At 59.8% G+C, this 27735-nt stretch overlaps 1 protein-coding gene and 1 long non-coding RNA gene across 7 annotated transcripts in view; one reads left to right on the top strand and one right to left on the bottom strand.

Moving 5' to 3' along the window:
- Window positions 1-27735, top strand: part of Prdm16 (PR/SET domain 16) — a 310011-nt gene that overhangs the window by 233287 nt on the left and 48989 nt on the right. The gene's annotated exons all lie outside the window — the stretch shown is intronic.
- On the bottom strand, window positions 19958-21887 carry LOC124079297 (uncharacterized). Its single transcript, XR_006847254.2, has 2 exons — window positions 21017-21887; window positions 19958-20084 (listed from the first exon to the last, which is right to left on the bottom strand). It is a non-coding gene; the product is annotated as an uncharacterized LOC124079297 (long non-coding RNA).

Raw genomic sequence — 27735 nt, 5'->3', positions numbered from 1 at the left:
AGCTTCCAGGCTTCCCAGGGAGGGTGGGATGGATCCCAGACAGTGTGCAGCCCCGGGAGCAGGAATCCGCGAAGGGACTGGGGGCTGTGCCTTCCAGGCTGTTTGCCCCCGATGATGATCTTTCTGTGAGGTTCCACACCAGGGCAGACAAGCCGCGGGCAGGAGGCAGCCCAGGGCAAACCCTAATGCGGAAGGGATCTCGGCCATCCCAGTGGGGGAGAGGCATCAGAGATCCTGCACCCCCACATCAGCCCCTGAGGAGCCGGAGCCCTGCAGCTGCCCGTGACTGTCCCGGGGGCTGGTGTTGCCTGTGTGCTCTGGAAACCCTGCCCTGTCCTGCTGGTCCCTGGTGGTAGAGGTGTGCGTGGGACGAGGGCAGGGCAGTAGGGCCAGCTGGGGTGAGGCTGCAGTGAGTGAGTCAGAGCCGTCTCTTCTGCTGGGCAGGGCCGGCTCTCAGAGGACCTGGGACAGTCACAGGGGGGACCCTGCCCCACCCCCATCCAGATCCTGTGTGATTGGCTCTGCTCAGACTTCTGGGATGCCCATGAGGAGTAGCAGGTTGTCGTCAAAGTTGTGCAGCCGAAGCCATGGTGCCAGGGAGCCTGGGGCTCCTCCAACCCGCTCTAGCCCTATCCCAGTCCCTGAGAGCCCCAGACTGGGGGGAGCAGGGAGTTGCAGCTGCCGGCGGTACTGTTACGAGGAGGTTCATTCTGCATGGTGGCCACCATGGGTCCATCCCCATGACTGTGGGGTTCCAGCACTGCCTCTGGGCATCCCCTGGGCCAGCCCAAGACACTGGGTGCCTGTGAGCATCTGGACACTGGGCCATGTGCCAAGGGTTCACTCTGGTCCTGCCGAGGCCAGAGCTGGGCTACGGGTCAGGCTGCTCAGGTCTGGCAAGATCACTGGCAGTGGGAACCCACCTGTTGGCAGGAAGCAGTCACTCCAGCCCAGAACCCAGGCCTGGCCACAGTCCACAGCGTCCCCAGGGCTGCCGTGCCCATCTGGGCTGGAGGACTACACGGATCTGTGCGCCTGGTGCCCATGAACGCTGGGTCCTGGGCTCCGGGACCGACTCTGGGCGACGCAGGACTGGGTCACTTGTTAGTCTTCGTGTGTGAGGCCCTGGGAGAAGCGGAGGGTGCCCACAGAGGCGAGGGTGGGAGCAGCTATTCAGCACATCCCAAAACCCGCGGCCAAGGACACTGGGACAAAGAGCTGTCCTCATTCAGACAAGCAGCACAGCTTCTGCAGCCCACAAAGGCGGCTTGGATGTGCAGGGCCTGCAGGCGGCTCAGCTTCTCAAAGGCCCCCTCGCGGCTTCCCCAGAGCCTTTGAAGTCAAGAGCCCCTCTCAGGAGGTGACCTTGAACATCAGGTGCCACTGAGCCCCATCCAGCCCCATCCTGACACCAGCCCTGCTGTGCTGGGACCTGGCGTCCACCCTCCCACCCTCCCACAGGGCTCCGCTCACCCCCTGTTGGCTGCGAGCCACTTTCCTCCGTTCTGGCCGGGCAGAATCAGCAAGAGGGCCAGCTGGGAGCAGCGTGGCCTGCAAAGAGCCCGCGGGGACGTGGCTTTTGCTCCCGCTTGGGCCAGGCACACTGTGGCAGGAGAGGCAGGGGCTTCTCACACAGTCACCGTAGCCGTGACTGGATTTCAGGAGCCAAAAGTCAATGCGCTTCTGCACAATTTTGCAAGCAAGAAACAAACCCCCACCTGCTCCCCTGCCCCACCCTGCGGTGTCAGCTCCAATGGCCTGGCTGTCCGGACAGCATTCCTGGGCCTGCTCTCTGGCTCCCGGCAAGGGTCTCCGCCCCATGAGAGATAAGATAGAGCCGTGTTGGGGAGGAGGTGTGGACGGGGTGCACCGGCACGCTGTGAGTGATAAAAGGGGCTTTGGAAAGGTGCTGACGTGGCCACCGTGCTTAATGAGGTCATCGCCAAAGCTGCTGCCCGATAACCTGGAGGTCAGGCTCCCAAGGTGGCGGCAGCGGGAAGGGGGCCATCTGCTCCTGCCTGTCAGCGCCCAGCACCCAATCACAGCGGCCAGCGCCCAGTGCCTGCAGGGCTCGGCTCCGAGCTCATTTCAGGGCTGTCATCCTCAACCCCAGGGTGCCCTTGTCCTGGGACAGCAAAGGGGAACCCCAGGCCCATGTGCTGATGGGGAGGATGGGGAGCCCAGGGCAGCTGTCAGTCAGGGGCCCAGCCTCCTGTCAAAGCCAGCCTCAGGCAGCCCTTCTCTAGCCCTCAGTCAAGGGTCAGCTTCAGGGTCTTCAAAGCTCCCTGGCCCAGCTGCCCCGTAGGACCTCCACTGTTCTCAATTCTCAGAGGCCTGGGCTATGCTGGTCTCTGTGTTGGGCTTGGGGACTTGGGGACTTGGGCCTGACCTGTGCTTGCTTGGGCGCCCTCTGCCGAGACTTCAGTCCCGTTCTCCAACCATTCAAAAGGGCATCTTCCCTGCCTGGGGCAGGACAGTGCCACTCCTGGACCCTGCTGGGGTGCCTGTCTTCCAGGGGGAGAATCGGGCAGCAGGCCCGAAGGCAGAGGGGAGGCAGGCTCTGCCACCTGATCTGGGTGTCCTTGGAGCAGCTGCCTGGCCAGAGCCTGTGGTCAGGGCCCAGCCTGTGGAAGCTCCTTCCCAGATGTGACAGCTGGTCCCCAGGCCTAGGTCCCTGCCGGGATAGGGGCAGTGATTGAGGAAGCCAGAGCCTTGGGGTGGCCTCGACTGGGAGCAGCCCAAGGCAGGGCCATGTCATCATGGGGCTCTCCAGGTGGCCAGCTTGGTCCTCCTCCCTGGACAGAGCCCAAGGTCTGTGCAGCTCAAGGCAGTATCCAGTATCCCTTCAGCCTCAGCCTCCCCTGGGCCCCAGGTGGGGCTCGGTGCCCACTGGGCACTTCTGGGGTGCAGGAGCCCAGCTTTGCAGAGCCCACCCTGAAGGCCAGTCAGGCTCCAATGCAGCTCCCTTTTTACTATGGAGCCTGGGAGAAAAGCAAACCAGAAAACGAGTTCCAAAAAATAGCCGACAGAGAGTGGGAACCGTCTGGGTGGCAGTGCACTGGCCGTCCTCTGGGTGGGCACAGGTTGGCCAGGCAAGCCCTGCGTTCTGGGAGTGGCCCTCAGCTGGCTGGCCAGGCCTTTTGGGGTGAATTCAATTCATTGGCCTGTGGGCTTTGGAGCTGAGCACAAGCAGAGGCACCTGCTTCCCACAGGATCCAGCTGGGTCCTGGCCAGCACCAGCCTGGATCCCTGCTGGGCACTCACGCACACCAGGTGTCAGAGGGACCTTGCTGGAGCGTGGCCACGGAGTGCCACTTCTGGCCTCTCTGGATAGAAAGGACCTGATGCAGGTGTTCTGAAGACCCCAGGGAGATTTCTGGCACCAGAGCAGAAGTCCTCCTGGGCTATTTAGGGAGAAAACTCTGCCCACTTGGGGTTCCAGGTGTTCTGTAGAACCTCTGCGGGGATGTAGAGGACCCGGTGCCGGGCTCAGGGGCCGGACTCCAGAGGGGTAGTCTTCACCCCACCAGCCCACCCTGGTCCTGAGCAGGTCCCTGGACTGGCACCGATCTCCCTGCTGTGGGGTGACTGCAGGGTTGGCACAGACACCACAGACTGAGCAGCACTTGGACGTCTGTTCACACAGGCTGGGGTTTATGTGAAAATCCAGAGGAATGTGTTTGTCTTTGATAAGTTTTTCCCCAAGTTCATAATAACAGCTGCATCGACCCTGGAGGGTCTGCGCCCTTCCAATACCCTCTGAGAAGGCCCAAGGCTGGAGCTGGGAATCTCTTGCCAAGAGCCACGTGACATGGGACAGCAGAGCTCTGACCGGCTCCAGAACCTCTCCTTCCCCTGAACGGTGCCGCCTCCTCCCAGACAGACACTCTGAAAACTTTCCCACAAAATTAAGCCTCCTGGAACTTGGCCTTCTTCCTAAATCCCAGGAGGGGAGCCTGTTGGGTTCCCCAGCACAGTTCTCAAAGGGACATGGCTGCTGCTGGGTCACCAGGAGCTGGGAGGCCGCCTCCATCTTGTCCCCAGGACAGCAGAGCCCAGGGCTACCCGGGGTGTGGGGGGGGGGCTCCCCTGGCCAGCACAACTCCTAGCTGTGCTCCTTCCTCCCTCCCCACCCGGGCTCCCTCCTGCTCCCTTCACCACGGCCCTCCTCCCACTCCAGCCTGCGGGGCCACTCTGATCGGAGCCACGAGGTGCCCTGTACCAGGACAGGGCACAGAGAGCTGGCAGAGGGAGGGGTCAATGCCGGAGGGTGTCCAGGCTGTACCATGGGCTTCTGGGTGAGGGTCCCCTTTCCAGCCTCCCAGGACATCCTCAAAGAGCAGACCAGCCCAGGTTTTTCATCCAAGTGGTCACACTCAGGAAGGACAGGGCAAATGCTCCATGAGCAATTCCACTGGCTGCAGGTGAGCCCAACAGCCCTGGGCAAACAGGGCACTGGGTCATCCTGGGAGGGGACACCAGAGTGTCAGGGCTGATGGCCCCTGAAGACACATGCTCCCCCCAGGCCACCTTTCTCTCAATGAGCCTGGGTTCCAGGGCCGCTCCCCTGGCCCCCTGTTCCGCCCCTGCCCACGGGCTGGTTTATTTCTGCTCAGAAGATTTCCCACGGCAGAGTCGAGGTCTCTGGCTGCTGGCTTCAGGTTTTAATTGTTTTTCTCCCTCTAAATTCTCTGGTGGGCTCCCCCTCGGGCCTGCCCCCAGCAGTGGCGGGGAGGGCGGGGCTGCAGGAGCATCTCCGCCCCCTCTGCTCTGCGGCTTTATTTGTTCTCTTTCCCCTTCCCCTTTCTTCTCCCTGCAAGGGCCCAGCCTCTGTGATTAAGCCTCCAGGTCTCCTGCTGCTTCTAATAGGCCTGCAGGCTTGACCATCTGATGAGAACCGCTGCGCCAGCCTGCTCCGAGCTGGCGCTGGAATCTCCTAGCGCACGGTATTAATCATCACTGTCAGGCCACTCGGGCCTAAATACGTCCACCCAGCATAAAATTATACCAAACTGGAAAAAAGAGGCCATGATTGGCCACATATTGAAAACAGACATTAGACGGCCCCCGCCCTCAACGTGTCCCCCACACGCCAATTTCAGGGTCCCCACCAAGGCCTCTGCCCAGCTGAATGAACAGTAGATGGCTCAGGGTGTAGGTCGGACCACATTCGGCACTCACAAGGTCCCGTGTCGTGTGCTCAAGGGACTCAGAGGGAGGACGGGGTCTCGCCTCGGCCGTGGGGCCTGTGTGCCGGCAGGAGGCGCCACTCTGGGTGCCCACCCTTGGGCTTTCCCCCAGGGAGCCGCAGGACCCCCTTGGGAGCCCTTGTATACACACTGTTGGCCACAGAGGCTGCCTCTGTGGAGAAGGAGACCAGAGCTGCCCGAGGAGGCAGCCCGGGAGCCGCAAGCTGGAACTCTAGAAGCTGGCCCCAGGCCCAGACGCCCCGCAGCCCGGGCTGGCCCCCGGTAGCTGGGATTGCTTCCTCCCTCCCCTGGCAAATGGCGGAGCTGGTCATAAAAGTTAACCAGGTGTGAAATGCATGCTGCCTGAGGTGAGGGGCAGGCTTGGAGGACAGACGTCCCCCTGGGTTGGCCTTTCCCCACCTGGGTGGTTCTGGCCCAGACGGTTGTCTGCAGAGCAAGCAGGAAAGCAGGGGTGTTTCTTGTGACATCTCAGGGTGGACTCCGCCCCAGAGTGCCTGTCCCAGAACCAGCCGCAGCCCTCTCACCCCAAAACACCTGGCGAGTTCAGGCATCCCTGCTGGTCACTCACTTACATCCCAGTGGGTGCTGGACTGACCCCGGCTGATGTCTCTGCCGGGGATGGGCAGGACCCTGGGCAGCCTCCTGAGGGCAGAGCTCCTCTCGTCCCACTGAGGCACCTCACCCTCACTGCCCCTGGGAGCATTGTGGAAAGAACTGGTGGCCCTAACTCGGGTCTGTGGGGCCTGGGGACCTCTGGTGGTGCAGAGGACTGCTCGAGAGAGCAGCACTGGAGGCTGGAGCCCCGTCATACAGCCCCTGTGTCCCAATGACGCCCAGGGCCATGCTGGCGGCAGGCTGAGCTGGGACTCACGGAAACAGCCAGAAGGGCTATACAAGCCCAGAGGATCTCTGCAGACGTCCTGGACGGCCCAGAGCACCTGCCCCATGGTGCTCTCCCTACTGGGGCTGAGAGAAAGGGGCGCACCACAAGCTGCAGCCCCTTGAAGCTCTCCTGCGGCCCCAGGCCCACAGGACGGTTCTAGTCGGTGCAGCCACCTCCTGGGACCAGACACCTAAGACTAAAGTGCTATCAAAAGTTAAGTGGCAGGATTGCCCAATAGTGGGGGACTGGCTGATAAAGAGTCACCGCCTGCTCTTCACCCCTGGGGTGTCCTGAGCCCTTTGCCCCTGGACTGCAGGCATCTACCAGGGGTAGACCAGGTGGTGCAGGGCCTTAGGGCCCAGAGCCACCTTTCTAGGTCATGTGTGTGGAGGCAGGGAAGGGCGGCACTGAGTAGGGCTGGAAGGTTTGCAGAGGGCGCCATATATGTTGGGGCAAGAGGACCATTTCCTTCCCCATACTAATTGGCTGAGTAGATACCGGTTGGTTCCGTAGCGTCGATGTCTATAGTCCTGCCTGCCCACCTCCCAGCAGGTCAGGGTCAGGATGGGCTAGGTAAGCAGCTGATGGCCCAGAGGCAGCGGTGCTGGACACTGAGTGTGGGCAGGGCGCCATGTGCACCCAGGTGGGAGAGGAGGCCCGGCCTGCGCCCTGAAGGGCTTTGTGGCCAGGTTGGAGGAGGCTGGAGTGTGACCCAAGGCAGAAGGCCACAGTCAGCCTCTGAAGCCCAGCACTAGGAGGGAGGCACAGGAGGTCCTGGGCCACTCCTGGGTCAGGCAGGGACGGGGCACCAGGACCAGGTTGCCCAAGGCTGGGAGTCAGAGTGGGGAATGGGTCTGGCCCACAGGACACCAGACCTGCAGGGACGGGGGCAGAGGAGCTGCAGGCTCTGCCGCTGCACCTCGTGCAAGGGGCGCAGGAAGGGGACCCCAGACCCCCAGTCAGACATCTTGGTGTCTTGTCCATCGAGCCAGGGTTACACGGGACAGTCTAGCAGAGCTTTCTGAAGGGTGTGTGTGAGGCGGCTGGGCAGGTCTGGGTGCAGCCCCTTCCCCAGGGTGACGTCAAATACTGTGTTCTCTTTGGATGATGATGAAGGAAAGGCTCAGTGGCCCCTGGAGAGGGGGTGCCGTGCCTCGTGTCAGTCTGTTGGTCTCTCAGGCTTCTGGACCACAGTCCTCACTTGAAGGGGACCCCGAGTGAGATGGTGGGCGCCACAGCTGAGTATGAGACACCAAGACACCGGTGGCTCCCGCTGCACAGCGACTCCCAAGAGCTGTTCTGGAGCCCCCAGAACCCCACCCAGGGCCCTCATCAGCTCTCAGGCCACCCAGGAGAAGCCAGCACCTAGAGCGCCCAACACTGCCCTGTGAGCCAGAGCCGGGAGGTGGCACAGGGCCGGGGCCATGTCCTGGCCACCAACACCTGCCGGGTCATACCCCATGGTCTCCGAAAGTTGGACGCCCTGTGGGTCTAAGACCCTCCCCCCCCCAAAAAAAAAAATCCCTGCCTAAGCTCTGCAATGAGTGGGGTGCAGACACCAAGGAGCAGCCCCTCCTGGGGCCTCCCAAGAAGACCGCAGGACTGCCCTCCCCGCAGCAAGGCAAGCACAGCCGTGGCCCAGGACCCCTCCGAGTTCTGGAAACAGCACAGTTTGCTTTTCCCAGGAGCCCCATGACGGCATTAGTAAAACCGACTTAATCTTAAGCACACACCGCCCTCACCGGCCTGGGTAGGCGGGCGTGCGGGTGGGCCACAGCATCTGGGACTGGTGGAGTTGCTCCAAAGGTCCCAGCCCCCTGGCCCCTTCACCGAGTCCTCAGCTCCCAGCCCAGAAGCCCAGGGAGAGAGCCCTGGGTACACTGGGGCCAGGCAGGATGACCAACCGCCTTATGACAGGCGGCGCGTGTGATCAGCCCAGGGGCCTGGCACCTGTGTTTGCTCCCAGCTCCCTCCCAGGAGACAGGGTGCCCAGCCTGTTGGAAGAGCATTTCACCACACAGCGGCTGAGGCTGAGCCGGGCTGCGGGGGTCTGGGGTCTGGGTCCACGCGTGTGGTAAGGGGGTGCCTTATGGAGCAGCTCCACAAGGGAGGCCCCGTTGACTGGCCAGTGAGCCCGTTTCAGCCACGAGCAAGCCGGGGAATCCCCGCTGCAGGGACCCACAAACCCAGGCTCTCTGCCTCTCCGGGCCGTGGAGGGATCTGCTCTCCTGACGGTGGACGATTTCACTTTTGACTCCACAGAGTGGGGCAAACACGCTGCATGGCCAGTTCACCCACTGCAGCCCTGAGGGGGGCCCCCGGAGCCCCTCCGCCCAGAGACCAGCCACAGCCATCCTCACCCTGCCGTGGACAAGTGAGCTCCGCCATGCAGACAGCGTGGCTCATCTCTGCTGTCTGGGCCAAGTACGGGGCTGCCCCAGTGGCCTGTCCACCTAAGACAGACCCGGTTCCTGTGACTCCAGGGCTGAGGACTCCCACCTCAGCCAAGAACAAGGACCTTATTCTCAGGCCGGGCAGGCCTCCCTGGGTCCCAGGCCTGTCCACGTCCACACACGAATGGAACAACTTCCTTCAAGTCCCTGTGACAGCTGCACACCCCGGCCAGCCAGCCCGTTCCAGCTGGAGAACCTTCCAGAGTCCTCCTCCCTCCTCCCTAGAGCCCAGGGAAAGAAGCACTAGGCTTGGTGGGACTGAGAGACCCCACCCAGGGCTGGACAGAGCCCCACCGGGAGCTCACATGCACCCTTCGGAGTCCCCCAGACTCATGGCCTCTGCTTTTTCCTCCTCTGGACCAAGAAGCACCATCTTCCCTGGAGGCTGCGGCCTGCGCTGGAGCAGGGGTGTGGATGGATTGCATGGGCCATCTTCCCTGTCCACTCCCACCATGGACCCGCCTCCCACCCTGCCGCTTGACACAGCACACAACAGCAATAGCTGAGAGCACCTTTTGTCTACAAGATGGCCAGGGGTCCTCAACTGGCCACTGTGCGCCCCTGCTGGGGCCACCGCAAGAGTTGCAAATGGTTGTGGTTTTCTGCTGGGTCACTACTGGCATCTGATGGGTGGAGTCTGGGGAGCCTCTTGGACATCCCACAGTGCCCAGGAAGGAACCCCCTGCCCAGGACAGAATGCCCCAGACCCAAAGGTCCCTGGAGATGCAGTGCACAAGCCCTGCAGGAGGCCACAGTCTAATTCCACAAAGCCACTGGCATCGCTAACCGGAAAACACATCCCAGAGCAGGATTCCTGCTGCACCCTGGGGGTTACGTTAATGATTCAGGTGTGCGTCAGCCACTGAAGGGAGATGTGCTGGGCATGACCACAGGGCTCATGTCCTGGCCCCGTCCATCTGCATCCATCCTCAGAGCCGAGGACGGGGGCGCTGGCCCAGGGCCAAGGGGACAACGCAGACATGGTGCACTGGGCCAGTCTCTGGCCTTAGAGGACAGCTTGTCCCTCAGTCTTGTACTCAGACCAAAACCACAGTAAAACCCCTGGCTTCATGGGTCACAGGTTCAGCCCACCTGCCAGGGTTCTTGAAAGGGGCCTTCTCCGGATGGAAGAGCTTCACTCTCAAAGAGCGTGGTGGAGGTTGAGACCAGGGCAGTGGGCGGCAACCAGGGAGGCGAGGGGCTGAAGACCCCGCGGCTGTAGACAATCACCTGCAGCCCCTGCTCCCCGCGGCCCCGGGTAGATAGCCCGCCTGCTCCTCCAGGTGTGGCTCTGAGCAGGTAGAACACAGCCTGCGCTTCCTGCTCCTCCCCAGTCAGAGCCTGGGTCTCCCACGGCCCCCCGGAAGAGGCAAGTTGTCAACCCCCTCCCCGCACCAAGCCCTGCTTAAAAGTCTGTGACATCTCTCCAGCATGCCTGCAAGGTGACGAGCTCCGGGGAGCCACTCGGCAGCCGGCCCCAGGAGGCAGGCGTCGCACACGGAGGAGGAGTTGGGCCGACAGTGGGAAATCGGGTGGAGTGCCACTTCATCCCAAGTCTCCACAGTCATCGCGCGATGGTCAGGCCAGGGGGAGGCTTGCCCCCAAACCATCTCCAGGGAATGGACATAGGTGGCATTGCCAGCCTTGAGGAGTGGAGGGACGGCCACAGCTGTCATCAATCTTGGGTCCTCCCACAGCCAGTCTGCGAGCAGAGTCTGTCACTACTGCAGTCCCCAGTAGACAGACAGACAGACAGGTTTTAAGTGCAGAGTTGTTTTCTAAGTACAGAAAATCGGGGTCCACAGCCAGGCCGGGCCCCTCCCTTCATGCTGGCTCTGGGTTCACAGAAACAGCCGTCCTGACCTCCTCGGATTCCTCAGGGCGTCCCCTGGGCCGGGGCCCAGGAAGAGGCACCACCCTGCCCCACTCGAGGGCCCCAGTCAGAAGCGCCGCCGCAGCCCCAGTGCCGCCGTCCGCTCCATCTGCAACGCATCTCTGCGCAGTTACTGTGAGGCTCGGGTTTCAGCCTCTGCTCCACCTGTCAGCGATGTTTATCCTCATCCACGCTCACGCTCCTCTCCTCGGCCTCCTCTTAAAGGGTCTTTAGAAAGTTGTTGGCAGTCTTCACTTCTCTCCCCCTGGAAGAAACAGCTTCCCCTGTGTGCTCAGAGAACATGCAGGGTCTGTCCGTCAGCAGCCCAGAGCTGGAGGCACGGGGGCGGCCCAGCACACACAAGGTCCCCCGCGCCAAAGTGACGCTCACATAGGAGCTGGCATCGGACATGGCTTCACACGTGTCCACTGTGCAGGCGCTGGGCAACGGTGCCACGGGCATGAGCAAGAGGCCCGGCCTGCCTCCTAGTTCGTTCCCTTCAGCCAGCTCAGTGGCCAGGGAGAAGAACAGCCAAGTGTGCTGGCCCCATGCACCCTACTAGCAGGCCACAGTCCTTGTCCCTTGCTGTCACATAGCTGAAAGCTCTGGTGCATGAATCAAATGCTGCTTTAATCTGTCATCCTGGACACGACTCTCTAATCATGACCATATGTGCAGAGCTTGTGTGTTACTGATCAGGGACTTCAGGCCAGGAGAGGGTCTCCTCTATAAGCTGCAGGCACCTGGATCCTGTGCCGACTCTTTGTTCCTGAATGGCAGGCTCGGCTCTGCTGGGACAGACGTCTCCATGATCTGTGCCAGCCATGCGCACCTTCATCAAGCCACAGGTTCGCCCAGACCACGGGTCCCTCTCCGTCAGGGTCAACCAGGACCAGTGTGCTGTCTTTGGGCACCAGGACTGCCTCCAAGCCACCTCAGAGGCCAGGACAAGTATTTGAGAAGACTCTGGCACAAAGTGTTGGGGACAGGCACCCACGGCTGCCTGGCTGCCAAACTGCTGTCCCCTCCACCACGCACGGAGCAGCAGAGCCAGACACCGTCCTGAGGTCCTCCCTGGGTTCTCTGGGAGGGAGGGGGGAAATCCACAGGGCCTCTGGACAGTGAGACAAGAGCGAACCTGGCCAAGCCACCGGGAGCAGGCTCCAACACCAAGGACCACGGTCATGACACCAGAGGTCCACAGGAGCTGGAGAGACAGCCCTCAGCTCCCAGCAAGACCCTCCCATCCTGTTGGACCAGAGGCCACTCCGTGTCTCCAAAGGGGAACCTCCCGGGAGAGCCACCAAATGGAGCCAGATGTGCGGGTGCCCGGCTGCTGCAGGGGGCAGGGGCCCCAGTGGCCGGGGTGCTGCACGCTCTTCTCCAGCAGAGCCACTTGTGTGTGACGGAGCGAAGACACGATGTAACAATCAGGGCAGTGTCTGCAGAACAGTGTTCCATTGAGCGGCCTGAAAGCCCTTCTGAAGTGGGGGCGGCCTCCGAGGCGGCATTCCTCACCCCACGGCTCAGCTCCACGGGGCGACGGCAGGACCTCGGGAGCCCCGGAGAGGCCCCGGGCGGCCTTGGAAGCACGCATCTGCTCTCACTGTCCTGGCTGTGGCCCCCCCCCACCCCGTCCCCAACTCCCAGCAGGGGCTGGAGACAGGGTCTCTGGACCTAAGGAAGCCATCTGCAGCCAGAGGCAACACTGAGCATGAAGTACAAGACCCTTCCCCAGGGTCTGGCTGCTGGGGTGCCCTGCTTCACGCCAGCCGTGCAGAGCAGCCCCTTGGAGGCTGTGTGGGTCCCAAAGAAAGGGTGTTCCAAAGACAGACACCTTGTGCATCTCCGGAGCAGTCCGAAGCCTACCCACCGTAACCCTGAACCTCATCTGGGGAATAATAAGCCAAAACCCTACCAAACCAGAGGGGAACAGTCCTGGGCCTTTGGGAGGAAGACCCCAGTGTCTGGGTAAAGAGCGACCCGTCCGCCTAGCACCGCCCCAGAGGGAGTATCTGTCTGCTGGTGGCAGCTCCCTGGACCATCTGGAAGCAGAGGAAGGCACCCCTCTGGACTCAGTCCCACCCCTGGCAGACTGCCCCCAGCAAGCATGGAGCCCCCACCTGGTTTTGTCTTGGGTCAGTTCTGGGGACCTGGCCCTTCTTCTAGCAAATGCCCCGCCCAGTGTTTGTAGAGCAAGCCTCAGGCTCTATTGAAAACCCTGAAACCAGCCGGGGCATGGTGACCGAGGTCTCATCACTGGCACCCCCAGAAGGCTTCCTGAGGACCGAGGTGACTGGAGAAGATGCAGGCTCATGGGGGCAAGGCAAGAGGAGCAAAGGAACTAAGGCCCAGAAGTCTCCACACCTGGGAGGTCGGGAGGCTCCCCGGAAGGGAGAGAGATGGGCCAGGAGAGGCCAGGAGCACAGCAGGTGGGAACAGTGACAGACAACGGGTGGGTTCGGATGGTCATCTGCAAGGCCAGTCTGCATCTCTCTGAGAAGCCACGCAGATGGTGGAGGACACCCACACTGTGGATGGCCGAGGTCATGGGAACGCCAGGAAGCAGGTGCCGTGGGGTTTGCAGGGGCAAATCTTGGAGGAGGATTCCCCGAATCAAGCCCTAATGAAGGAGGCCGCTCCTCACAGCCTCGTGGCTCTAACTTCTCTGGGACTACTTCCTGCTGACGTCCTAGGCTACTCCAGGGGTCAGGGACACACGGCCTACACAGCTTCCCTGCTGGCTGCTCTCGGCCAGCCCCCAGGGTCACCAGATATTTGCTCAGAGCTGAGCCCCCCTCCAGCTCAGTGTCAGCTCAGGGTCATGCAACCTCATACCTAGGGACCAGTACACCACCCCTCCTCACTGCTCCCCAAGGAGCGAGAGGGACCCTGGGATCTGGGAGGCTGGCAGGCAAGGACCTCTCTGAAGGGGCCACCTGACCCTCAGCTGGGTCAGGTGTCAGGTACAACTGTGGGACGTTGGGGTTGCAGGCTGCCATCTGCTGCCTGCCTCTGCCCCACAGAGCTGTGTCCCTTTCACACTGTGTTCACAGCAACACCCCACACCAAATGACCATGTCACATCATCCTTAATTAAACATTCCATGGGAAGGTACTCATCTCTGCGACCCTCCCACCTGCCGAGGGTCCAGGCCCTGGAATGCTCACGGCCAGAGGAATCTGGCCAGCTCCAAGGCCCTGGGGCTCCCAGGCGCTCTGCAGACTGTGTGGGCTGCTGTCTCCAGCAGGAGGCTGGCTTCCTGGGGTCCCCTCGTGTCACTCATAGATGTCTTCATTGCTGAGAACCGGTCGCAGCCTGGATCTCCTGAGTGTGAGATGCGAGGTTAGCTGTCTTGGCTCTGACCACCTCCCACGCCCCGTGCGGCTGCCGAGGGGCACACAGCTCAGAGCTGCCCTTCTGGGCTCAGCCGCGCAGCGCTAACGGGCAGCTGTTTCCCACAGCACCACAGCCACCGTGAAGAAACACGCGGGAAGCCGAGATGTTAGGAGCAAAAGCCTCCCGAATAAGGAGGAGGAGGAAGAGGAGTAGGAGGAAGGAGGAGGAGGAGGGAGACCCAACCCCAAACAGGCACGGCAGCCCGGCATCGGGAACTGTGAAGAGGCCTGTGTATGCTTCTGTCCATGCTGTCCTCTCGCCGTGTGGCCCTGGCCATAAGAACTGGCGGTGAGGTGCACACAGTGCTCCCAGAGCTCTGTGCGCTGGCTCCCCACGTCCTGTGGGCATCTGGAAGAGCACGCTGTCCACCGCCAGCCCCACCCTGCCCTTGACAGCTGTGCTAGTTAATGCCGTGGGCCAGGAGCAACGCGGCCCCCGGGCAGGGCTGTCTGTGCTCAGGTGGTTTCAAGGTGTTGGGGGGCCTTCCTGGCTTTGCCATCAAGTAGAGCCCCAGTGGCCCTGCCCAGCAGCCTCGTCTTGACCTGGTGCCTTACGGACCCAGACGTGCCTGGGATCGGCTACAGCCTCACAAGGCGCCTGAAGGCTAATGGGAGCCCCTCACCGCAGTCAGCCCGCAGTCTCCCCCTTCAGCTCAAGTCACCCCTCACCCTGGGTCCCCATCACCCACCCCACACTCCTGGCAACAGCCTAGTAATGACCCGCACGTGGCCCCTGGTGTGAGGGAAAAATTAAACCAGGATGGGTGACCACATGGCTGTTTGCTGCCCAGCAATTGCCTCCTCCCCACTTGGCTGCCTGGGGACAGATGGCCCCGTAGAAACAGAGCCAGAGAGTTTAATGATCAGGCCAGCCAGGGCGACCCGGGGTCTGCGGCCCAGGCCCTGTCTCTGAGCCCTGACGGGACACGTTTACTGCTTCAGAGGAAGCGGCATGCCTTGGGTGGCCCTGCTGTTTCTGAGCCTGCATGTGTCACCAACAGGGCTGTGTGCTCGCCCTTCTTCCCCACCCCAGCTCCGGCCAGGTCACCAGAACTTCCCGCCAGGAGATCCCAAGGAACACACCAGGGATCTCTAGGGAAACCCTGGTTCACCTGAGCCAGGGACCCACTTGTCCAGGGATCCAGGGCAAAAACCTGGGTTCACGGGCATCAAGAAAAGGAGAGCTGGCCACAGGTCTCCCAGAGCTCTGCAGAGACCAGAGGACCGTGGGTGGCTGCTCAGGTGGGCACTGGCCTGGGGGTCCCATGCGCAGACAGCTCACCCTCAAGCTATGGCACTGAGAGTCACAAGTGGTTAGATGCTGTCTCTACCCTGGGTTGGGGGCCATCCGTCCCCTGGGGATCAGGGAGAGGAAAGGGGGTGTGTGGCTCTGTTTGGGAAGGAAGGAGAGGCACAGAGGAGGGGGGCTTCCTGGCTGTTCCTCCCTCTCATGACTGAGGCAGCAGCCTGAACTGCCGAGCCACTCGCCTCCTGCACTGGACCCGAAAGACTGGCCACTTTTCTAAGCTGTGGGTAACAGGGGTCCCATGATCTCCTGGCATCCTCCAAGTCAGACACTGGGGCACTCTGGGCAGCTGGTGGCCCCAGATGTCAGCCCTGATGTCAGCCACAGGCCAGAGGTGTCAGGCCCCAGTGCTGCTGCTGTACCCACAGGTCATAAATACTGCCTAAGTGGCTCCTGTCACTTGACCGCAGCCTCATTTCCATTCCGCAGCAGCAGAAGGTGATTAATGAGAATTATCATTAGCACTAATCAGAGCCGTTTGGAGGAGGTGGGGGTGGAAGGAAATGCCCTTTGTGAGGCTGCGGAGCCCACTTCGAAGGGTGTGTGTGGCATGTGTGTGGAGGGGGGCACACGCTCCTGCCCTCGTGCGCACAGGCACAGGACCAGGCTGTGGGGCTGGCCAGCGGGAGAGGGTCTGGGAAGATGGGGAGGAGGTGAGGATGAAAGTCACCCGTCCTGTCTGAGGGGCCCTCACGAGGCGGTGGCCGCCCCGGCCTGCCGACAGCCCGAGAACACAGGCTTTGCACAGCTTGGCCCGGCTGGAATGAATTCTCTCCTGCCGCCAAACACGACCATGACTTAATGCGCTTGGCGGCTGCTCGCAGACTGGACGGGCTTGGCCAGAATTAAAACTGGGCTGTGGCTGAGGCCCTGACGGGAGGTGGGCATTCTCTGTGGGTTCCGTTTCCTCCTTCCCACCAGCGCGGCCCTGACCGCTGCCCCGGGGCCTCCTCCTGCTGGGGACGCCCTCTCCCTCCTGGCCGAGGAAGTGGCCGACCAGGGCCCTGCACCAGGCGTCCTGGCTGAGGGGGGGCCTGGAGTGGCTTCCAGATACAAAGTGTCCTTTTATTGGAAATATCAATTCAGAAAGGGGCTAGTAGTAAGCCGAGAATATTTGGATAAACTTGACAGCCCCAAAGACTGAAAAAAGACCTTTTGTTCCCCCCAAGAAGAAGGCTGCCGTCCCACCCTGGGCTCTTGGAGCAGCTCCAGAGAAAACTGAGGTCGGAGTAGAAAAATGATCAGGGCGTCTCGTGAAAGATCTGGACTCTCAGCCCAATGTTTATTATCATTTATTTTATTTTTTTATTAGAATGTGTGGTTAACATCCTATTGCGTAATACCAGACTGTAATCGTGTCCGCGAACACCGCGGCCAGCCTGCCCAGCTCTGCTGGCGCACAAAGGGGACCTTGTGGCATTTGCGGGCGGCGGGGGGGCTGCACATGTGTTACGTTTTGCTCGGCTTTGTTTTCGAGATGTCGATGACCCGTTTGCGAGGGTGTGAGCATCTTCTAGCGTTTGCACCCTGATCAGCGAAGAGGCTGCCGCGGCACGTCGTCTCAGTGCCAGGGAGGGTCCCCTCTCCATGCGGGGACAGGAAGCCACAAGTGTGGTGCGTGGTCATGGCTGGGAGGGGTCTCCCTAGCACAGAGGGGAGCTGACTGCAGGCTGTTTGCTGTGGCTGGGGGCTGGGCACCCCTAGAGACTGCCTTTCCACTGAACCCAAGCCTGAGGCACCAACAGTCTCAGGCTTCTGGGGAGACCCTGGGATATGATGGGTGGCAAGTCCTCTCACCTCCCCAGAAGAGCCAGGGCCAAAGATACACACCCAGCATGTGGCTCCTGGATTTCTTGCCAGAATCTCTGCCTCTGCTCTAGAACACGGTCGTCTCTTAGAACACGTGGGGGATTGGTTCCGGGATGCTCCCCAGGGACCCAAATCTGCAGTGTCCAGGTCCCTTACATGAAATGGCCTGGTATTTGCTCAGAACCCCTGCGTCGTCCCCCCACGGATGGCAAACCATCCCTAGAGGACCCGTAACACCCCAGACCCCCTCCATGTGGGACAGCGGCTGCTACACCGTGTCGTTCAGGGAATGATGGCGAGGAACAAAGTCTGCTCACGTGCGGCGCAGATGCCGTAAGGGTTTCTGGAATGTTTTCAATCCCAGCTTCGTCGAATCCACGGACACAGAATCCAAGGCTAAGGAAAGCCAAAAAATGGAGGAAGTATATTTTAAAGTAATTACATATGAATTTATTTTTTTGAACTGATAAGACTTAAACAAATTACTGGAACAGAGAGAGTACTTATTAAAAAGGTTATGATTCTGTTATAGTTTTCATTAAATTCTGTAAACGTTAATTTGGATATGAAATTGAAAAAAACAAGCTCGTCTTCAAATCAAGGCACATGAGCACGATTCAAAGTGATTATTTTTATTTAAAAGATCATCTAAAGCTGGGTGTGGTGGCACGTGCCTATGATCCCAGAGACTCAGGAGGTCAAGGCAGGGGGAGCCCAAGTTTGAGGTCAGGCTGGGTAATTAGTGAGACCTTGTCCTAAAACTAAAAATGAAAAGGGCTGGGGATGTGGCTCAATGGTAAAGTGCCCCTGGGTTCAATCCCCAGTGTTAAGGAAGGACGGAAGAGAGGGAGGGAGGGAGAAAAGAAATCACTTAGAAATGCCAGTGTTCAGACAGGGAGAACGGCAACAGTGACTTTAAAGTAAAGTGCTGCATGTGGAAAGAAAGAGGAGGTCCAGAAGAGGAGCGGGGGTCAGGACACTGTGCCTCTGACAAGCCAGAGCCGAATCTCCCCAAAGAGTCCAAGAACCTTCTAGAAAACAGACCATCCACCCCCCCCACCTGCTTTGTGACATTCCAGACCCACCAGGGACCACAGGGACCTCTTGTCCTTCCACAGCTGCCGAGGGCTGCCTGCTCAGGTCCCTACCTGGACAGCGCTAGCAGTGGACTCCAGGATAGAAATCCCGGCTCAGGAGCCACTCCAGGTTCTGCTCTGACACCTCTCTCTGGAGGGAAGTTTGGGGACCAAGGCACAATGGTGGGGCTCTGGGTGGGACTGCCACTAGACCCAGAGATCCCCAGATTGAGCAGAGACCATTAGCCTTGCCTCTCCTTAAACTCATCTCCCCTGCTGCACCTGCTCCCCGATGGGGAAGGAGCCATCTTCGCACCGAGCCCCTCTTCTGGGGAGAGTTCAAGGCAGTCACCAGGGCAAGTGCCCCAACTCAGGATAGCCAGCGATGGCATACCTGCAAGCCACATCTGCTCTGATTCCGCAGGAGATGCCCTACCCATGGGCTTTTCTGCACATCCCAAGACGGTGGAGAAGCAGCCCCCCCCCCTCCCCAGAGCATGTTCCCCCCTCCTGCTCCCGAGGGAGGACCAGGTCTGCTCCCATGTTTGTCTGATCAAAGGAAAAAGTGGAGTAGCAGAATCCCCAGAGAAAGGTGCTGATTCAAACGCTCCTTGGCCCCCAGTTTGATTTCTGGGTAATGGGCTACACTGTGCCCCTCTGCCCTGCAGCCCCTCCACTGGGTTGGTGGAAGCAGTTCGGGGTCACCGGCATCATGTGAATATGCTTGTGATCAGATGTTTAGTAGACCACTTTGATTCTATTCCCTGGGCTTGAGTGGATGTTGGAGTGAAGCTGGTGAAGGGGATCTAGGCAATGCCTCTGTGGGGGACGCATTTGGTCCCTTTGATGTATGTTGTCAACAATGACTAGCTGGGACACGGGAAAGAGGGACAGCTGCTGGTTGGTTCCACCCACGGCACAAGATTGATGTGGCCACACCTTTGTCTATGAATCATTTCAAACTTGCTGATTTGACCTGTCCTGCCCAGTTTGGGAAGGAAGTTGGCTTTCAGCCCCAAGAGAGACATCACTGGCTGAGCCCACATCCAAGGGTAGACCTAGCAGGCAAAACCATCACCAGGACCCAGGTGGCCGCTGGCTGGGACAACGCTACCCGAGAAGCTGATCTGACTTCCCTCTTGTCTTGGCTGCTGCACGTCCTGCAGCTGGGAAGGAGCAAGGGGCGGCGGGGGGGGGGGGGGGCACTGGGTTCCAGTCAGTGGACCCTGGGGCTCATCCTCACTCTAAAGTTGGGCTCTAGGACCCCTGAAGACATCAGACATTCTGGAAAGCAGGGTCATCACCACAGACCACTTGGAGGAAGAGCACGTTCTGTCTCTACAGAGCCAAAGCAAGCCCAGGGCCACATACCTGGGAGAAGCTGGAGTTGGCCATGTGCAGTGCCTCCAATGCCAACCCTGTCTGCACCAAGACTCCCTTGCCAATGACCATTTTTGTACTTTGAAGAGCAGCGAGAGCCGTTTCTTGTGGGGATTGGCAAGGTATTTGCTTGGATTTGGTCTGTTGAGATTTGAGCTATTTGCAAGAGCTGACCTCAAAGCATCAGGCTGATATGGAAGGCGGTGAGTCACCAGGCTACCCTGCACTGAGGAGAAGGAAGAGGGATGGGCTCTCGGGGATGGAGTGAGTGGCAGGGAAGGCACCAAAAATAACCTGGCCACCCACCAGGCCTTTGCTAGGCACCCACTGTGTGCCAGGACCCACCAGCCAGCCACAGCTTCTGCTCTGGAGAAACAGGCCACCCCAGGAAACATCACAGCCATGACACTGTCCTCAGGACAGTGACTCTGTAACACCAGCCCAGGAAGAACTGCGGCTGGGATTCCCACAGTGAGGGTCTGCAGCTCCTTTGGCAGAACACAGGGAGGGATTAGAAGGAAAAAGGCCCGGACCAGAAAGAGAGAAAGACCAGTGGACACAGGAGACATGGGGAGTAGTCAGGGCTGTTCTTGGTTGTCTTCAAGTGCCGTGATCCATTCATTTGTTTCCCACATGTTCACACTGTCTTCCTGGCTCTGAGAAACAACCAAATGAACACTTGAGGTCCTTGCCATCTGTGAGGGGGAAGTGAGGCAGTCCATCATCATGGCCAGAGTATGCCATGTGATGAGGATCCTATTGGTGGGGTATCAACTTAGATCTCACTGTGGGAGCTAGAAAGGTTATGGGGGACACTGCCTCTCCTCCAGCCAGCCAGCCACTTATCCACACTTCTGTCATCTGTCCATTCAACATCCATCCGTTCACCCATCCATCTACCATCCATCCATCCACCATCCATCCATCCATCCATCCATTTATCCACCCATCCATCCATCATTCATCTAGTATCCATCCATCCACCACTCATTATTCACCCACAATCCATCCAAAATGCATTCACCCACTCATCTATTCATCATTAATCCATCCATCCATCCACCCATCCATTCTCCATCGACCATCCATCATCTACCCATCCATCCATCCATCCATTCAACATCCACTCATCCATATATCACCCATTCAACATCCATCCATTTACCCATCTGCCTGCCATCCATCCATTCCTCTATCTACTATCAATCTGTTCACCACCCACCCATCCAACATCCATTCACTCACTCATCCATTTATCTATCCATCATCTATCCAACATCGATCTATTCACCCATCTTTCATCCACCATCCATCCATCTACCATCCAGCCAGCCAGCCATCATCCATCCAAATATATTCACTCATTTGTGCATTCATCTATCCATCATCTACTCAACACTCATCCAATCCACTCATCCATCCACCATCTATCCATCCATCCACCCATCTATCTTCTCATGGAGACCTTTAGTGAGTCTCAATGGACACTCGTTTCAGGCAAGGCTCTGGGAAAATTCTGGCTACCCTCGGCCCATCCTCAAGCAGAGGAGAGATTACCAGGGGAGGACAATTGGTATGTGTGATGCTGGTCCTGACAGTATGAAAGCAGCCAGGAGGGCAGCCATACCTGCTGCCCAGTCTGTCCATCCCTTTTTGCTGTGTGACCTCTGGCCAATCACTAAAGTCCTTTCTGCCTCAGTTTCCTCATCTGCAAATGTGGAAGAAACAGTGGCTGCCCTGGGGTGGATGTGAGCATTCTGTCACTCGGTGACAGGTCTCAATGACCATGCTCAGCTGGAGCAGTGTGGGCCACAGCATCTGCAACCTCTGGGGGGTGCAGAGGAATGGCGCCCTCCTCCTGCCCAACAGTGAGCTGGGAGAGCCCCCAGGACAGGCACGGTGGGCCTGGGTTCTGTACATGGCTGCCCTCTCTAGGAAATAACGGGTGGGAACTTGGAGCCGCGTCCAGCTGAGATCTGGTTCTCCTGAAGGTCCGTTTGGAAGCCCCTTCCCATGTGAAGCCTGTATCAGGGACACACGAGAGGGTATGAGGGTTGGGAGCCTCCCTGTGGTTGTATGCCAAGTCCCACTGGGCACCTGGCAAGTCCCACTGGGCACCTGGTGGGCTCCTCATCCTGCTACTCAGCTTCCACTCAGTTTTTGTCCAGCAAAGCTGAGGCCCTGCTGCCACGGTGCCCAGGACCCCACATGCTGCTATATTTAGAAGCCTCTGCCGGTGACATTGGCTTAGCTGGTTGCAGGGGACTCCTCCAGCATCCGCTGTGGGGGTGGCCAGGTCTGCAAGCTCTGCAGTTTGTCACCATCTAAGAAGCAGAAAAAGGTTATGAGTGTGACACTCCCAGGACCTCGCCCGCCGCCCGCGGGGGGGTGGCTTCCTGTGGCAGCCCTGGCCCCGCGTACCCTGAGCAGGGGCGCAGCCACAAGCATTTGGTTTGGGGTTGTGGGACCTTTTCTTATTAATCTTCTTTATGATCAAAAACCAAACCAAAGCAAAAGCATCTCACTTCATAATGTCAGGGCTGAGTGCTGGGTGCCAGCTCCAGGCACAGGGCCGCCCGCTCCCCGCCTGACTGCACGCAGGCTCCAGTGTGAACTACTGATGGGCCCTTGGTGTCTGCACCCTCAGGAGAAGCAGAAACGGCCCTGTGTCCCTCCCTCCCCCGGGCCTGGGCCAGGGCTCTGGGCCTCACCCAAGACCTGCTGGTGGTGGGGGACAGGGGACAGGACAGGCCATACTATGGACACTGCACACTGGGGAAATACTTTGCAAACCATCTGGGGACCTGGAGGATGCTCCAGGGGTAGCCGTTGCCAGAGCAGATTGCCTGGACACTGCTGTGGGGGTGGCTTGGGGCATTAAACTCTGGGTGGAGTCTGCCAAGGGCAGCAGGACCAGCGGTGTGCAGCAGCGGGTGGGCCGAGCTCAGCCACATTCAAGAGGCTTCTGGAGAGGGCTTTTGTTGCAGCAGGCAGAGGACTTGCCTTGGGCTCTCCCAAAGCAGTGCCTACAGGGGGTGAGACAGGGTGGACAGAGCCAGCCCTGGACCCTGCAGGACCCCCCTGAGCAAGCAGACCCTGCGGCTCCAGCAGCCTCCACAGCAGTCAGGAGTGGTGTGTTCTGTGCAGGCTCTTTCATGGGCCCCCAAGCCCTTATTCTGACCCCGTTGTCCACACAGCAGCGAAAATCCCATCTATGCCCACACAAAATGCCCCCAGAGAGCAAAAAAGAAGCTCAAGGGGCCCTGAGTGACCAGGACTCGACTCACCCAGGTGGCCCTCCCCCCAGGCTGACCGCAGTAGGGACTCAGGATGTCCTCCGGGGGTGGTAGGCAAGTGAGCAGTCCAGTGGAAAGGCCACAGGGTGAGTGAGGAACAAGCCCCTGGCACCTGCCTCCTGCCACGTCCCTGGCCACCCCTGTGGACGTGGGCCAGTCCCAAGATGCCCTGTCGGAGGCTGTCTGCAGACAGTGGTCAGAGCTGATAGAGGCTGGAGCTCTTTGCTGGCCTCAACAAGTCACCCAAATAGTTTTTGCTTTGAATTCTGGGTGTAGTGGGACCCACTTGTGACCTGCTGGGCTTTCTCACGTGTGTAAGGCTAATGTGAGCGGCAAGAAGCGTTTTCACAGGAGACGTGTAAGTTGGTCCTGTGGGCATCCTGGGTACCGTGCTCAGATTCACCAGAATAAAACAGTTCAGAGAAGCATTCTGACAAAAGTAGACTGGGTATTTTGCGTATACAAGATCATGAAGTGACCCCAGGGAAAGGACGGTGGTCGGGGCTCTCACTGCACAACACTGGTAGGGGAGCCACTCCTCCTCCTGGCCAGAGGTGGCCTGAGGAAGTGTGGTAGAATGGTCAGTGCTGGGCATGGCTCGGGAGCTCTGAGTATTGCCAGGGCCTGGGGGGCTTCTCAATATTACCGCTGCCTCGACCTCCTCCCCTGGAAAGTAGACCTGCCCATCATCATGACAAGACCCTTCTCTACCTGTTACACATCTCAAAGAGAGACTGGCACAGCCAGCGATGGCCCCAGTCAGCTCATCTGACTGTCATACAGCATGCCTTGGGGGATGTGTCCAAGACCTAGAACCCACTGCAGAAACCCAGGCTCGAGCAGCCTCCATGGCAGAACGTGGACTCCGTGACTTGTTTCTAACAAGGTGGCCGAAGGCCCAGACCTCCTGGGCACACTTGCCTTTGGGGCACAGGCTGTGACAGCTATCCACCACTCAGTAGGAGGGTCCTGGACTCCCATCAACTGGCCACAGGCTCAGCAGGCACCTAGCAATGGGCCCAGTTCTGTGAAGAGCCCCTGGCCCCACCCAGGAGTCTCTCCGGTGACAGCGGGGTTTCACTAGGGGACCGACCCTCTAACCTGGGTGTCAGGGGGAGCTCCCCACCGCACCCAGGGTAGAGGGGACCCCCCCTCCAGGCAGGGCTGGACACACAGGGTTCCGTCCTGGATGCCGTCAGCAGGCTCTCCGGGCGACGCAGGCGCTCCTCGGAGCTCACCACGCGGACAGCACCTCCAGCAGCCGGAAAGCAGAAGCGGGGCTTCCTAGTGTCCAAGGGGCAGTGAGGCAGGACCCCAGGGGGGCCACACTGGTTGGGAATGGCTGTCAGGGCTGGCCCCTGGAGGAGGGGACAGCCTCCAAGGCCTCCTTGTCCCCCCCGGTTTGCACTCAGCACCTCTGGCGGTTCTCGTCCACCCCGCTGGCTGCCAGTGCAGGCATCTGCCTGCTGGTCCCAGTTTCAACAGACCCTGTTTCTCCTGGCCATTGTCCATCACCCCAAGAGGTCTCTGCACTCACACGGGTCTGTATCGTATTCCTGTCTCACTGGGACAGGGAGCACCACGTCAAACTCCAGTTTGCCCCTTTATTTCCAATGGGTCAAGAACCACGGACAAGCCACGTGCTACGGAGGAAGCCCTGCCCCCAAGATGCCTCACTGAGGCCACAGGGGCACGATGGCAGGGCAGAGTGTGGGGACACCCTGGAACATGCTTCTGTTCAGGCCACAGGAAGGGCCTGAGATCCAGCTGCAGCAGGTGGCGAGAGGCAGCCCTTGAGGCCCAAGATTCGCACAGCCCCCCCTTCTTGGCCCCCTCTGCTGTTTACCTGAGATCCGGGCGTGGCTCAGGTGATGCACACAGTCAGACCGCTGCCCACCTTCTGCTATTCAGCAAAGTTCATAGATGGCGGGCCTCTCCCTGCCAGGTGTAGCCCCAGCCCAGGGGGGAGGGAGAGGTGCAGGTAGCTCACCTAGAAAAGATGGAGGGGACCTAATGGCCAGAGGAGGAGGAGGAGGCCCCAGGGCGCAGGCTCGGGAACTCAGCATTGGGGGGCGCACAGGGTGTCACCCTGGTAGCTCCCTGGCACCCAGAGTCTGAGAATTTGTGGGAGTGATCCATGAGCCCTGAGATGCTTACACAGCACCCCAGAGTCTGAGGATTTGGGAGGAGAGTGTCTGAGAACCCCAAAGTGTTCATGTGCTTTTTGGGGTCTGGTCGGTGGTTTCCATCAAATCGGGTACAGGATTTGGAGGCTCTTTTTCCGACATGTGTACTTCTTGGCCTGGCTTTGGGTAAAGAGGCTCTTCCCACACTAACTCAGATGCAAAGCCAACGCCTTCGCGGTCAGCAGACCCTCACCATCAGACAGCAGGCCCCTCCTTGCAGCATCTGAATCCAAGGCCTGGGACCCTGGCCTTCCCTCCCCTACACATACCACGGCCCTGGGAACTCTTCAGTGGAGACCAAGGTCATCTGGGGCCTAGGAGACACAGCCAGCTTCCTCTAGGAGTGGGCCCCCGCAAAGTGCCCTCTCTCTTTCCCTTCCCCTCCCCTCCCTCTTTCTCACCCATCCCTCTGCCATCCCCCTCCTCTCAGCCCCAGCAAGTGGGCCCCAGGCCTGCTGACCCCGCCGCCAGGGCTCCCGTGAGCTTTGCAGCCCTGCCCTGCCAGCCGAGTTTCTCCTTCACTTGATCATGTCACCCCAAGCCCTTGAGAGTCAGGATGGGGATTGATGAGCTCGTCCGGGCTCTGCGTCCACACTGGACAGAGGTGTTTCCAGAATGCCTTTCCCTCCTCCTTCCATCGCAAGAATGGACTCTCTGTTTCATCTGCTGTGGTCGCCATAAGTCGTAATCCGTGTGTGCGCCTGTGCCCGTTTGCACAAGCATGCGGGTGCCGTGTGTGTGTGTGCACCGACCATCAGGAAAGGAGCCACCAGGCCTAGCACTTGCTTTGAATCACCTTGGGGTCCTTCAAGGAGGGGTCAGGGTGAGAAGCAGAGCTTCCCCTGCTTCCCACTCATCCTGGCCATCAGGCAGACGCGATGCTGCTGGCCCCTGAGAGGGTGGTGTAGCCACGGCACTCAGGACACAGGCCGAGGGTGGACACGGGGCCTTGCTCCCCCCGCATGCTCAGAATCCATCAGGCGAGCTGACGGCAGACGCCTCAGGTCCTGGCTGCACACGCCCCAGAGGGCCAGCCGTTGGCCATGCCCATTAAATGTGAAAGAGCCAGCCCAGCGGAGGGCCACAGCTAGAGGCACAGGAAACCTCAAATGACGTGCGAAAAACATCGTCAAGGTTAAGAGAACTTTCCATCCCTTCGCTTCATAACTCAGCATTTCTGATGGGGGAGATTTATGAGCTGGGGGAGCCGGCAGCGGGTTGGGGGTCCTGGGAGGCCAGGTGGGGGTGAGCGGGCAAGAGGGCGGCTTCATTTGGAGGGTCTGGGATTCCCGAGGCTCAGCCCCAAACAGCCTAAGAATAGGCTTTTGGGTGGCTGCCTGGACAGGGGGCCAGATTCCAAATCAGGAGGGAGGCTCAGTCCTGCTGCCACATCTGCCGCCAAGCAGTGGTCACTAAAGCTGACCAGGGGGACCCCATGGCTGGGTTGCCTCCCTCCTTCCCACCCCACGTCTCATGTGTGAGCAGAACCAAGCACCTACCTCCTCCGTCCTCTCTCCCTCCCAGTTCTGGTCTTCATCTACCTCCTGTGAGGCCTAAATGCCCCTGAAACTGTCACAGATAAATGACCTCATGCGGAGCTTAGGCCCAGGCAGTGGTCTGGCTTCTGGGCATGGCTGGACGTGCCTGCCCCAGCGGGAGGGCAGTGGGCTTCCCTGTCCAGGACGGGTAGGCACCGATGGCGTCAGAGCCTCGGTGCAGACCACACTTGGCCAGGTGAAGGGTCCCTCTGGGCGGGCGGCACGCGGCCCCCTCACCTCCCCCACCAGGCCTCCTCTTCCCTGTCCTTCCTTGCAATAGCACCAGAGTCCAGTTGGCCCCATCAGAGGCTACTGGGGCCCTGAGGTTCACCACACCGAGGACTGGGGACAGGGCTCTGTCACTGTGGGTACTGGTGAGTCTTGCCCCCAAGGCAGCAGAACCCACTGGGCCTGCTCTGGATTCCAGAGCACGGAGAATCCTATGACTCCCTCAGTGGGGCACAGAAACTGTCTCTCTGGTGGTTCTCGAATGGCCTCCAGAGCAGTCTAGGTTGGAGGGGAGCAGGCGGTCCAGGGCTCAGCCTGGGTGCAGAGCTGAGCCCTGCGGCACGTGTCCCCTCCCCTAACGTGGGGAAATACTAGGCAACTGCACTCTAATGTGCCCTCTCTGGAAGCCGAAATGGCCCAGGCCTGTTGATGCTCCAAACAGGAAGGCAGCCAGGAGCCAGGTCTCTGCAGCAGCCCCAGGCTAGGGCTGCCGTGGGCACATCCCCAGCTGGACAGAAAAGCCCAGGGCCCTGCCTCCACTCCTGCCCCTCCTGCATCTGCCAGTATGCCCAGCTGGGCCTGGCAGTGCAGCTGTGGGGCTGGACTCCATGCTGGAAGGGGAACTGGCATCTCAGGTGAGGCCCAGCCACCGACCACTCACGCCCAGCCTCCAGTTCATCCACTGCTGGTCCAGGGCCTTGGGACGGGAGCTTCATGGGCATCCCCAGGGGGAAGGGTCAGCAGTCCCGGCTCCACTCAGGCACTGAGGCTCTCAGCCTCTGGACAAAAGGAGGTAACTAGCCCAGGTTGCCCACCCGGGGACAAACATCTTGAAGCTTTAAGAGCCACCAGAGAGTAGCTGTGCCCTGTAACAGTGCCAAGAGTCAAGATCTGGGCAGCAGGCCTTCCAGACATGAGGACAGGCCTGGGAGACAGGAATGGCTAGAAGGATGGGCTCTCAGCCCCGAGAGTGGTGCCTACCTGCAGGGTGGGAAAGGGCAGCTGGCACTTGGGGTCAGTGCCCTGGAGGACTCATTGGCTCTGGGATGTGGGTCTCTGCACCCAGGAAGGACAGAGGCACACCAGAGGCTCTGGATA

The sequence above is a fragment of the Marmota monax genome, unplaced genomic scaffold (assembly GCF_021218885.2).
Source record: "Marmota monax isolate L192 unplaced genomic scaffold, Marmota_monax_Labrador192_F-V1.1 WCK01_AAM20220418_F8-fsc00080, whole genome shotgun sequence".
Lineage (NCBI taxonomy): Eukaryota > Metazoa > Chordata > Mammalia > Rodentia > Sciuridae > Marmota > Marmota monax.
The sequence above is the reverse complement of the archived record's forward strand: the minus strand, read 5'-3'. Positions and strand labels throughout refer to the sequence as shown.